This window comes from Balearica regulorum, chromosome 1 (genome assembly GCF_011004875.1).
Source record: "Balearica regulorum gibbericeps isolate bBalReg1 chromosome 1, bBalReg1.pri, whole genome shotgun sequence".
In the NCBI taxonomy this organism is placed as follows: domain Eukaryota; kingdom Metazoa; phylum Chordata; class Aves; order Gruiformes; family Gruidae; genus Balearica; species Balearica regulorum.
In genome coordinates, this window is record NC_046184.1 from 70583691 (window position 1) to 70596546 (window position 12856).

Here is a 12856-nt window from a genome sequence, read left to right on the forward strand (position 1 = left end):
TTTATATTTTTCTACCAGAAATAGAAGGGCAGAAACTCTCCTCCTTCATACACTCTAGAGGTCAAACTAGATGATGTAATGATGCCTCATGGCTTTAAACAGGTTTTATAGATTATCTGACTTAAAAATAGGCATGATGTTTAAATAAGATTCTCTTGAAACTGAGCGCCCAGTACAACAAATCTCCAGTCACTGGCTAAGATCTGGAGAAGCTATTGCAATATGAATAATTGTGACAAATGAAAGGGAAAACCCTAGGTAGGTATTCTGAAATTGAAATTTTATCCCACTGACTATCCACCTGAAAAGTACACGACACTTACTATCTTCTATATAGTCTGCATTAGCCAGGTGCAGATCTCCAGAAAAGCGTGCAGACAGAGGATGTGCCTATGGTGCAGACACCATCTCAGGTTTGGATGCTGGACCCAGTCGAGCCATGGCAGCAAGGACCTCTGTCTTCAGCCAAGAGGCACGGAGCCCACAGCATCCTGTGTGACCGTAGCCTGTTTCTGCTACTGGGAGAGTACAATTAAAATTGGCTTAGATATGCCTGCACCGTCCTGACATCTCTGCTGTAGGCACCCCTCTGAATAACCTAATTCAAAGCCTGTTACCATACAATAATCGCCAGAGGTCACGCTGTCATGGTTCAGATGAGGACCTGAATTCATTAAGTGAACCAATATACGCGTTGCCTTTTCACTCCCTTTTCAAGTACAAGGCCAAAGGAGGAAGCACAGGAGAGACACGCTGTCATCCTGTCAATGGAGCTGCTTCTTGTCAGCTACACCAAAAATACAACACAGCAAACCCCACCAACTCGTATGAACGGTCTGGAAGTCCACTGGAAATCACTTAATTTTTTGAGCCGGTGAGTACATGAACAATAGGAATCAGATTACTTTCTTCATATATGTTGACAAGGGCAATTTCATTTTATTTATTATGATAATTCATAAAGCACCATCAAATACAGTGTAGAATCTCTTATAAAAATAATTACAGTCTAGTAATGCAAGATCTCATTGAAGCACACCATTAATTCTGTGACAGTTAAGGAACAAGCCAAATACTTTGCGCAAATGAAGGATTAGCAAGGTTTCAACACCCATATTTCCTTGCACTTAAAATGTGCAAGGAGCGAACCTTATTAAAACAGCATTTCATATTATACTTTAAAATTATAGCCCCTTAGGCAGATTTTCTGTACTTCAAAAGATAGCTATTATACTACTATATGTTATAGTCAAGAATAACAGAAAAAGAAATTCCTATCAAATTGCTGTACCGCTGTATACAGGAACCATAAAATAGTTGCTCTTCCCTACAGCCCTCAAGAAAACCCAGATTTTTATTCAAAACAAGGTGTCACGGGTCTCACACAACAGAGAGAGAACAGCTTTAATACAATGCTATGAATTGTCTTCCACTTTGCTACAGAAAATATTTTGAGCAGCTAAAGCAACATTTTCTGAACCTACCATCCAGCATTTGGGACATCTCCATATGGGCCTCAGGGTTATATTGCCTACCTCTGTGTGTTTAAACTGCTTCTGTTTCTACGCAGAAGGACTTTGTGGTTTTACGCTTTATGGTTGTTTTTAAAATAGGATTTCCCTAAAAATACAGAAAGCTGGTGCCTTTTCTTCTTGCTGTTTAATGATGTTCAAAGCTATCTGAAAACTTGCTTATTCATAATCATAAAGGACTGAATCAGTTCCCTGCTTTGCATCATTTCTGTATAGAAGTCCTTGCAGTGCAGCCACTATGAAATCAGGCCACCCAGGATCCAAATTCATGCGATCTCTCTAATGTGTTAACTGATTCAAGTCTTCATAATTAAAACTGATCCAAAAGCTATTAGGAAACATCCCTAGCAATTTAAATAAGCATTATACTGGATATTAAGATATGATTAGAAACAGATGACTTGTTACAGGCAGTTTGACAGCCCAACTTAATAAACTAGAACCCCCTAAAAATCACCAGAAATACCTAACAACAATATTCAAATTGAGATCTCATAATGAGCAATTAGGAATGCTGAAAGAACTCACAGAAGGTGTTGCATTATTCCAAACTTTTCCATCTTATCTCAGATGTTTATAGTAAAAAGAACAGAGAAGTTTTCTTCAAAGCACAATTATTATCCGCCCTCTCCAACATTCCAGCAACACAATATTCTTCTTATTAATGCCACCGAGTAACCCCCTCGGATCGTCAGGAGACGTTAGCAAAATAATTGTTCCACCTCAGTGTTCCTTTGTTACTTTATTTTTCTCTTACCCTTATTACTTCAAGCAGAAATGACTTGGAGATATTATCATTAATTTACCAAAACCAGAATTCCCCTGCATTTATTTTCTTTTAGGTTAAAGTTTTACAATTAAATTGTACATTAGAGCTAAATCTAATAATGTTCTACCTGGCTAAAACGCATTGGTCCACTAAGTCTTCAGTTTAATTTTTCCCCCTCTCTCATTTTGCTAACGAGAAGAGAAATGAATCTACCTTCAAGCCTGTTGGAATCAATCTTCTTTTCTCTTTCTCACAATTTATAAGTCAGAGGCTTAAAAAGTGTTCATATCCTCTTTTAACAAGCTGGTTATGCGAGATAAGCACAAGAACATTAATAAAAATAGCTCAGCGTTAAGTCATGGATGTTTTACAGAAGTAGACCTTAAAAAAAAAAAAAAATCCTAAAGGCTAATTGTGATTTATAGCACGTCTCTTTTCCTATACGACCAATTATCAATCATCTCTAAAAGATCCCTTCTTTCACGTGCCAATGTCACAAATGCAACTGCTGCCAGCTCATTTCTAACCAGCTGAGACACTGCACAGCATGGACCACCCCCCAGTTAGCCCTGTGACTTGTAAACGCTGGCATACTGCAAAAGAGGTTTTATTCCTTCCCAGTTATGGATTATTTTTTTAACTTTTTTTTTTTTTACTTTTTTTTTTCTTTTTTAAAGAAGTCCTTCACAAAAATTTCATAGCTGGAAGCACAGCTTCTCTCATCTCATCTCTCCCACAGATTGTGCCTTGGTATGGTCTCCACCGTCACTTTTACCACCACCGTCAATGTCTCCAGTGTTCACAAAAACGAACCTATATCTAGAACAACGATAATATAACCACCAGCACTGAAACTTTTATTACTGCAATTACAACGAAGCAGCTGGTGGTAATAATAATAATACTTAGCATTTATATGGTGCTTTATATCTTCAAAAGGCTGTATAAACATTTGCTAATTAAGCCTCACAACTCCTGAGAGACACACATTTCCGTTTTTATGAGTAGGAAAACTGAGGCAAAGAGACAAAACAGCTGTCTCCAAAATCAAGATCTTTAGATGATTTTAAAAAATTGGAATGGACATCTCTTTGGACAATAAGAATTTTGAGAGTTATAAAAGTACAGCTTAGAATACTCACAGAATCCGATGGGACATAAACTTTCACACACTGCATCCACCCCCTCCAAAAAAAGTCAGTAAACATCTTCCCTGGGAAGACGAGGCTGACTGCGGCCTGCTGCTCTAAGCTACTTGCCATAGGCTGGTAGGACCACCTCAGCTGTCAAACACCCAACCTGCAAGTCCGAGCCCCTTTGAAGAAGTTGAATAAGCTGCACAAAACAGTGACTTCAATCAGTCACCACCAAGACTGGTCCTCAGCATCAACGTGCTTCTCCTCCAGGGCCGTATTCTGCTCTATCACTATTTAAGAAACATATGAACACTTTTTTCTTGCATGTCAACATTTAGCTTTAATATAAAGAGTGAGAAAACCTGTAAATTCTAAGCAGAAAAGAACAAATGCCACCACATATTGAAGGCACTTCTGAGAATATCTTACATTCATATTCAGTAAGACATTGATTGAACAGACTTTTTTTGTGTGCATTAAACACCTCACTCACATAGGGAAAACAAATGCCTACACACACTCTAACACCTCCTATTCAGGTCTTGAGCTCTACAACTGCTTGAAGTGAGCTTAAAATTATTGCCTAGATAAAACACACGGCATTGAACCTTTAGAGAAGACATTACTTTTAAAGCCCTATTCCACAAAGACTCGACTACCCATGTAATTTCACATATGATATGTCCCACTGTGATCAATGGATCGGAAATGCATTTCAGGAGACACTGAAATAAAGACTAATGACAGAAAAGGAGAAAAAGAATTGGTTTGTGAGCAAGAAAAACCTGTACCACAAGAAGTGGTGTGACGTGCATTCTGCAAAGCTGGACACGGAGCACTATATGCAACCAAAGAGTGATGTAAAACAAAAAGGGGAGAGAAAACTTAGGGGGAAATAAAGAAACAGAAAGAAGAAAAAAAAAAAAGAGGAAACTGAAGTTGTATCAAGACTCAAGAGCAGGATGGACCAGAATATGGAAGGTGGTGGAGAAACATGACTCGTGCAAGTGGAGAAGAAAGGAAAACATTAAGAGCTAACCCAGGGGCCAGGTTGAGCAGGGAGAAGAACCGAGACCAAAGCTGAAGGCAAGGCTCAAAATGCAGCAGTGCTTTAGCAGCCACGAGAAGGGAAACAGTAACTGCAGCGGAGAAGCTGTGTTTGTTTCTGGGCAGTGGCAGGACACGCGTCACACCACCAGGAGTGATTTACCTAATGGACACTAAGGTACGAAGTCCAGATTCCTCACTCTGTCCTGCCCTCTGCACATAAGATAGCACTAAGAGGCTAATTACCAGTTAGCCTGAATTTATTAGCCATAATGAAGTTTGCAGCTAAAATAGGAACAGACTCCACCCTCCTACCTCCCAGCCCTCTGCCCTCACCCCTGGACAATTCTTTATCCCTAAATACAGGAAGAGAAGGAAACAGAAGAGATTAAACATTACGCTAAGGTTGCAAGAGCATGGGAAGAATTGCAAAGCAATAAATAATGCTAGAAGTGGGGAAGCAAGTAAGTAATTCCACTTTGGGAAAAGCGAGCCTGAGACAACATTGAAGTAAAAGAAGAAGAAAAACGTGTATTTAAACACACAGCCTGCAACCCAGTTCCGAATGTGAAACATACATGTATATTTATATCTCCAACTGAAGGCAGTATAATGCACTCACTGGCTTCTCAAGACGTGTTGTGCAAAGCCGAAAATTACCTTAGGTGCACATCTATAAATGGCTGACTTTTCCATGCCATTTTCAAAATGGCAGGGAAGATCATCAAGCTGAATTTTATTACCACTTGATATCACAAACTCCTCATGATGTAACTCAATTTCATTACGTAGTCCTTGCTATATCATTATCATCTGCACTCAGTTACAGTGAGGAACTCAACATGCGAGATGCGTGTCTCACTCTTTGTACAAAGGTCACACGTTCACGGGCTCTAATAGAACTGCACATTCAAGATATTTTTATGATGTACACTGAGATTCTCGCAGGCACTGAACTCTTACCGAATCCCTGTATCAACCAGATACCTAACTCTCCAAAACACCAAGTGTTAAATCCCTTATGGCTTAGAAAAAGAAAGCTTTCCTCAAGGCTAATTACTCCAAACTGTATTTTACACTGGAAACAAAGAGATCTTTGACTCGGGAAATAGAGAAGATGACACCTCAGACACACTGTGGAAGCAAGCAAAGAGAGCAGTGGTATCGGAAGAAGGAAGAGTACATCAGAACGAAGAGCAGAGTCCTGAACCTTCATGAAAGGAGCATTTGGAGGGCTGAATTAACATTAAGCCCTCTCAACCAACCCCAGGATGAAAGGAAGTGCTCATTAACCAAAGTTCATGTTTCAGGTGGAAGACAAATCACTAGGAGCATTAAGCGAACAAATCGCAGCAATGTCAAATTCCACCTAAAGTTAAAACATTGATAAAATTGGGATAATCTTGTACCTCACCAGGCATCTGCAAGTATTAAAGAATAAATGGACTTCTTTGATCTCGTGCATTTCTCGTGGTTTTTAGATCAAGTTTTATGCAGCTGATTTGGGAGGTATGTTAAATATTGTCTCCCTTTCCTCATGGGTCTGGACCTATACTAAAGAACAGCCAAAAAGGCGCTGTTAACATCTGACTTTCAGCTTCTCTTTGCACTTGAGCCAATTTCTGGAAGGTGAGGGGGAGGAGAAGTGAGTACTGATGGGAGAAGCAGCAAGCCTAGTGCCTGCTTTTCTACTTGGTCAAATCTTTAAAAATGCTTTTACATGCAGGAGCAGAAATCAAAGTAATACACACAAATCCCCATGAGTCATCCCTTTATTTTCCAGTTACAAACATTCCTGAGCTACAGACATTAAGGCTCGCAGCGATACTCCTGCAGTAGGTTAAGTCTGAAGCATGCAGGAGCTACAGCAAATTCCAGCCTCCTGCCTCAAGACCCAGCTATGGCAGCTCCACGATTAAGTCAGCTGAATACAGCTCCTCTTAAGCTCGCAGAAGGCTTGAAAGAAGTCAGATGTTTCCTTATCTGCAGCAGGAATCTATAAAATCCAGAAAATCCATAAATGGTAACATTTGGGACTATTAAAAGATAAATTCTCCATCTCATGTAAAACAAATGTATTCTTGAAAAGCAAAAACCAAACCAAAACAACAACAAAAAAAAACAACAGACAAGTTACCTGTACAAAGCCTACTATGTTACTGTACATCCGTAACACCTACACTCGCACAACAGATGCCATTCTTAAAATGGTGAATTTTTCCTAAGTATTCTCAAAGGTTTCACAGTATTACAGGACAATGGGTTCATAATTTCACAACCCAGAGTTTTATAGCAGGTTTTTTTTCCCCACATAGTTTTATAGAGAACGTAGCAATTTCCAGTGGTTGGTCAAAATGCCAATTTGAGTGAAGCTTTAAGAGCAAATGTAGGTAGAATCCCCCGTCACACCATCAGTAATGAAGATGCCTGTTATGCATCAGAAAAGGACACAACAGAAATCCCCACAGAAATGGATAACTTAAGGAGAGATGTACAAATTCCACAGAAAATACTAACCCCGCCTCTTTGAAGCTACAGACATCTGCTAACTTTGTCTATCCAGAATGGATAAGGTTGCTTAAGTCTTTTCAGAAAAAGACAAAGGTAATAAATGCAAAGAAAGTAATTTGTAATTTGCTATTTCCACTTTAGATGTCAATCCTGTGGAGACCGATAGCATGAGCAACTTTAATTACCTAGACAGTGGCATAGAGAGGGAAGGGAAGAAAGGACTGGAAGTGTTCAACTAGCAGCATACAAGGCCCTGAGTGGGCTAATATTTAAAAATTTTACTGAAACTGACATTACAGAATAAAATCAAAGGCATGTATTAGTGATTGTGGGCTCATGGTCACAGTTCAAAATGAAAACAGGTCCTCCAAAGCTAATGCTAACAACTTTTCCATTTGTAACTAACTGACTCATTTTTTTATCCCCTCAGTGTCCATGACATGCAATTAAAACCAAAAAGAAAAAAAAAAAAACACAAAAACACACAAAAAAAATCCCTCCCCACAAAACAGCTGTGAAGATTGCTTCTTCCCACATCATCATGGTCTTTCCAAGAAGGCTGTGACTAACCTCACCAGGCAACCAGCAGAAATATGTAGGATCTCTGAGTATCAAATGCTATAAAGACACTTTGTCTTACCTTTCCATTTCCGTGAATGGAGAGCTCTGTTTTGTAAACAGTTGTGCAAATGCTTTGCTACCCCCCCCCCCCACCCCAAATAGTGTCACTGACTTTGATGAAACTAAATGACTTTATACCTAAGTTCATGTATGGGCACAACAGGGAGAAACCCAGCATCACTCAGGACGGCAGTAACAGCTGAAACTCCCAGAAAAATGTAGAATTCAGATGATAGCGATCATCCAACTTGAGACTAGGGGTGGGAAAGTGAAATTCCTAGGTATCAGGGTTAAATCTGTACGAAACTATGAGAAATTCAGTATGTTGGATCAATGGATGAACCAGGGTCTAACTCTGGAGTTGAGAGAAAATGGCAGCAGCTACAGCTCTCCCTGGAAGCAAGAATTCTAGTTTCTGGTAATGCAAAGCATTTAATATTGGAAAAACAAGAGAACTAGCACTGAAAACAAGCAATTAGCTTCTTAGTCCTTTTTTTTTTTTTCCAATATATATAATTCTCCTGTTAGTTTAGTTACCAATTTTTTTTTTTTAGATACTTACAGATTTAGCACGTATAGTGTAAATACGACCCTGCTATGAGGAAAAAGGGCATTTCAGGCATCATGCTGCTCTCTGTACCACAAAACAAATACCGAGGCTTCACAATCAGTTAAAAGCCATCTAGTCACAAGCTGTTGATGATCCTCCTTGGGAACCCAGCTTAGGTCTAGAACGATGAAAACTCTGAAACCCTATGGACAAAGGGGACACAGAACCAGACGCTGTAAGTGAGAAAGCAAGAAGAAATCCTGGTTTCAAAGGAATGTGAGAAACAAACCTATCCACACGCAGAAAACGCGCACACAAGCAAAGCACACCTTTCCAGTTCTCTGTGAACGGAGATCCTAGGATCAGGCCACGCACACTGTTATCATAAGCAAATCAGCTCTGAGGTGTTAAATGTCCTTTCTGGCCACTAGCCCTGTAGCAGAGAGAGGAGTTTGGAGGGGTCACTGACCAAAGGGCTTCCATTTTTCTGTCCGGCACAGCTGAAAGCTGTATTTTCAAGAAAATCTCATACCTTTGATCAGTTATTCACAGTTTAGCAAGACAGGATGATGCAGGAATTGTAATTAGGAGTGTAAGAGAAGCAAGTGTTGGACACTGAAACCAGAGTTAGAAAGCACTTTATTTGTGCAGGCTTCGCTGTGTGGACTTGAAGTCTTCTGTTATCTCACTGCAGCAGCTGAAGAGAAAAGTTCTTATATATTTAATATATTTTAACCCTCAGGGTACCAATTATTCGACTTCAGATGTTTAGATTTTAATAAGCTTTCACCCGCAAGGGAAAAAAATGCAGCAGTTAATGTGAGTGATTTGCCATTTACAGCTAGGCTATGGACAGAAAGAAAATCAATCATATCTCACAAATTTAGTTGTCACCAAGTGCAAAACTTCTGTATTTTTTTCCATCTGTGATTTTCACAACAGAAGTTAAGTATCTTTAGATCAATCTTGCACTCTGTTTTATTGCTCTATATAACCTGGCACCTAATCACTATTGGGTGTTGTTGCTTGTGGGGTGTTACCTGCCTCCAATTAAATCTAATGGGATGCTCTGGCTGCTTTCAAAATTACACACAATCAAAAACATTCATTCTGAGCTACAAGAAGGCATAACTCAATACTGCAGCTATTAGGAGTATGTGACAATACAAGCCAGCTGGACAATACAAGCTCAAAGCCACTTACATTGCCACAGCCTCCCCCAGTAAAAGCCAGGAGCACAACCTGCTTACGTGGAGCTTGAGCACAGTATCTCATTACCTGACGATACCCATATGTTAATAACGCTACACTCACTGTGAACTCTGAATCAAGATGAGATACGCTGCATCTCCCTTACACCTTGGAAATCCTGTGAGCTCTTTGCAGTCCCCACTGCCCACCGAGAAGAAACAACCGACCCATTTCAGGCCCGGCCTAGGAGAGGACCACTTCTCAGAGGGCACAGGTTGCAGCATTTCCATGGCTACTCCATGTAAAGGAGATCGGTCACACAATGCTGAGTCAGTATTTCCAGTTGCTAACAACAAAAATGGTCATTTTTATGTTCTCCCATGTAAGCATTTTTTGTAGTTGACATATAGACATTGCACAATCACAAACGAGAAGAAAGATGGTCAAAAGGAAGGGAGGAGGACCACATTTTTGATGATGAAGGACAGGCACAATTAAAATATGATCTACGCTGCAAAAAACCACGAGATCCATCATTTGGTTAATCTTTCAGCAGACACAACAGTGTGTAATACAGCAGTAATACTTTTATCTTCAGTACTTCACTATAAGTAAACAAAGCAGACTCCACCAAAGGTCATACTGCCACGTGTCTATAACTCTGGGGGGCACAAGACACCCAAGCCAAGGCAAAGCACAGTTTTGGAGTAGGAGGATTGGTTCCCAAACAACATCCTTAAGAAAAAGTTGTTCCACCCTTCTCTTGCCTGCTACTAGCTGGCTTGAAACTAGGGTTTAGTGGAAGCCACAATGTCTCACTTTTTATGGATACAGCGCAGCCCTATTGAGACTACGGGGGGGGGGGGGGGGGGGGGGGGGGGGGGGCAGGAGCACCTTAGATCACGCCACAAAATACCACAAACCTGTTTTCCACTGTGCGCCCAGGTCATCCTTCACGCACTGGTGCGATGCATAAGGGAGCGCGTGTCACGGCGATGAGAAGGGCAGAATGAGGAAGAACGCCAGGGAAAGTTAGCAGCTAGAGGGACGGGGCTGAACAGCAGAGGACATGGAAGACAGTCGGGCAGAGCATCAAAGAAACACGGGCGTGCAACAGGATTATCCCACCCGAAGGCTGCCCTTCGCCAGCTACCAGCAATACACACCACCTTTGGAAAAACCAGCTTAACCGCTGGGGAAAAAAATGTCTTAACAAGGGGAGAAAGCCAGGTCACCTAGAAGAAGGTGAGGCAGGAGAAGGAGGACACAGACACGGACGTTGCCCTTCCCGCACAGCGGCGGGGATCCTCGCCCTGCGCCCGGGCCACCCCCGGGGCCGCGGCGCGCTGCCGGTGGGAGCCCGGCGGGCAAGGTGCGAGCAGGTGTGGCGGCGGCGGCTCGCGTTACCGCAAGGAGGGGAGAAAAATATACGTACACCTACACATACACACGTACGCACACGGTGAGCTATGTGTATATAAAGCCACGGCGACGGGGAAAGGCACCGTCCCCAGCCGCCGCGGCAGAGCCCTGCACGGCCCGGGGGGCCCGGGAGGGAGTTCTCCAGCGGCCCCTGCCCGAGCCCAGGGCGGCGGCAGCAGCGCCCGCCCAGCCCGCGCCGGCGGGACCGGGAGGAGGCTTGGGGTTCATGCCCCGAATTCGCCATGTTACGAAGCCGGGCGGTTGCCCGGGCGGCTTTTAGGGACGCGGAATAAAAGCAGGTCTCGGCGACCGGGGGAAATCCCGCCCCGCCAGCCCCTTACCTTCCCGGGCGTCCTCCTCCCGCGGGTGCGCCGTGCAGCTCTGGGGCGGCGGGGGAGGGGGGGGCCGCAGGGCTCCGCGCGGGACGGCCGGGGCTCCCCGCCGCCGCCGCCGCCGGGCTCCGGGCAGGGGCGGGCTCCGGGTCTCCGCTCCGCGCCGCCAACAAAGTGCCGGAGCGGCGCGGGGAGGGCGCCGGTCAGCGGGAGCAGCAGCGGAGCGGAGCGGAGCTCCCTCTGCCGGCCCGCCGCCCCGCCCCGGCCCCGCCGCCCCAGCCCCAGCCCCAGCCCGCGGTCGGGGCGGGCCCGCGGCGGGGCAGCGCGGAGCCCCGGGGAGCCTCCCGCAGCCCTCCGCGCCCGCGGTGCTGCCGCCCGGCGCCATGCGGGGTCTGCGCGCTGCCGGGGGTGCGGGGCCGGCTCTCTTCTCCTCCCGCTCCCTGTTGCGCTTTACAGGGCACTCGCGAAATGCAAAGGTACTAACAGCAGGTCCGCGGAGCTGGGCTGAAACATGGGAGATGTTCAAAGTGATCGTACACGTTCACCAACAGAAAAAATTAAGCGGAAAAAAAAAAAAAAGCCTACCAAGACTCCAAAGCAAAATCCTTCCCCGAAGAAGTAGGTGTATCTAAACTGCCTTTGGAACGAGTCAGCCACGAGAACAAAAGTCTCCCATCCTCACTCGAAATCCCGGATGAAATCTCCCAGCTGTTTATGTTGTTTCCATCTGGCACCACATTCCTCCTGACCCTGACAACTTACACGTGGCTTTCATTCAGCGCAGGGGAATAGCCCATGCACAGATACTACTGGCATGCTTACAGGTAGCCAAAGTCCTGATGCTACGCTGTTGCCACAGTCGTGATTTCTATAATAAGCCACTTCCACTCCTGAAATTGGGCTGTTCCCTGAGAATCTCAGTTTTCACTGCTTTCACTTTCAAATAAGTTTTTGTCTTTTGTGACTCCAGAGAAAAGGTAGAAAACATAAATTTTTCAACAGCAGCGGACAGATAAAAAAAAAAAAAAACCTTCAGGTAGCATATAGGAGAGCTAATCTGATTTTTGAGGTTCCGTTTCTGATTTTTGATAGGGTTGAATTGCCAATCCTGAAAGACTTACAAACCTGCTTAATTATGTTCCCGAGTTTCCTTCCAGGCTTCACCAAGATTCCTCGTGAAGATCAAAATCAGCTTTAGACCAAACACATAGCCATTTCCAGGATTCCACCACGGTTATCCAAACATAGCAACAGGTCCTTTATGCTACAAAGTTTCTGTGATTCCAGGCTCTCTTCAAGAAACCCAGAGAGGAAAAGTATAAACTAATAAAAGAGCAGCTGCTTGCTGAAATTTCCACTCAGTTCCAAGAAATGAGACTTGGCAGGTCCTTGCTTTTTATAACACTCTGTGACTCATTTGCAGAGGCAGGTGAAGTCAGAGCCATCACTGCCAGAGTCATGCCCCTGAAGGCTTCTCCAGGAAGGACACAGATTCTCCCACTTTTTAAAAAAGAAGAAAGGAAGATATTGCTCAGCTACTCTTTGCAGTGGTTCAGATGCTGCATCTCTTCTAAAGTGACGCTACTCCGTGCTTGACCTGATGTTTTCCCACAAATCTTCCCGAGAATAAGGTCTGAGCTCTGCAAATTGTGTTATTTTGCCAGGCTCCCAGGCAGGTTCAGAGCTGAAGGCAGTGGGCAGCAGACAGGGATGAGGCTCGCTGAGGGCTCCTGTGCAGCAGCCAG

General features: G+C 43.7%; 1 protein-coding gene across 1 annotated transcript in view; it reads right to left on the reverse strand.

The window, feature by feature from the left end:
* EPS8 (EGFR pathway substrate 8, signaling adaptor) overlaps window positions 1–11828 on the reverse strand; it is a 139378-nt gene extending 127550 nt beyond the window's left edge. The window contains 1 exon segment of the mRNA XM_075757593.1: window positions 11697–11828. The gene's annotated coding sequence lies outside the window, so the exon portion shown is untranslated.
* Window positions 11829–12856: the final 1028 nt, after the last annotated feature.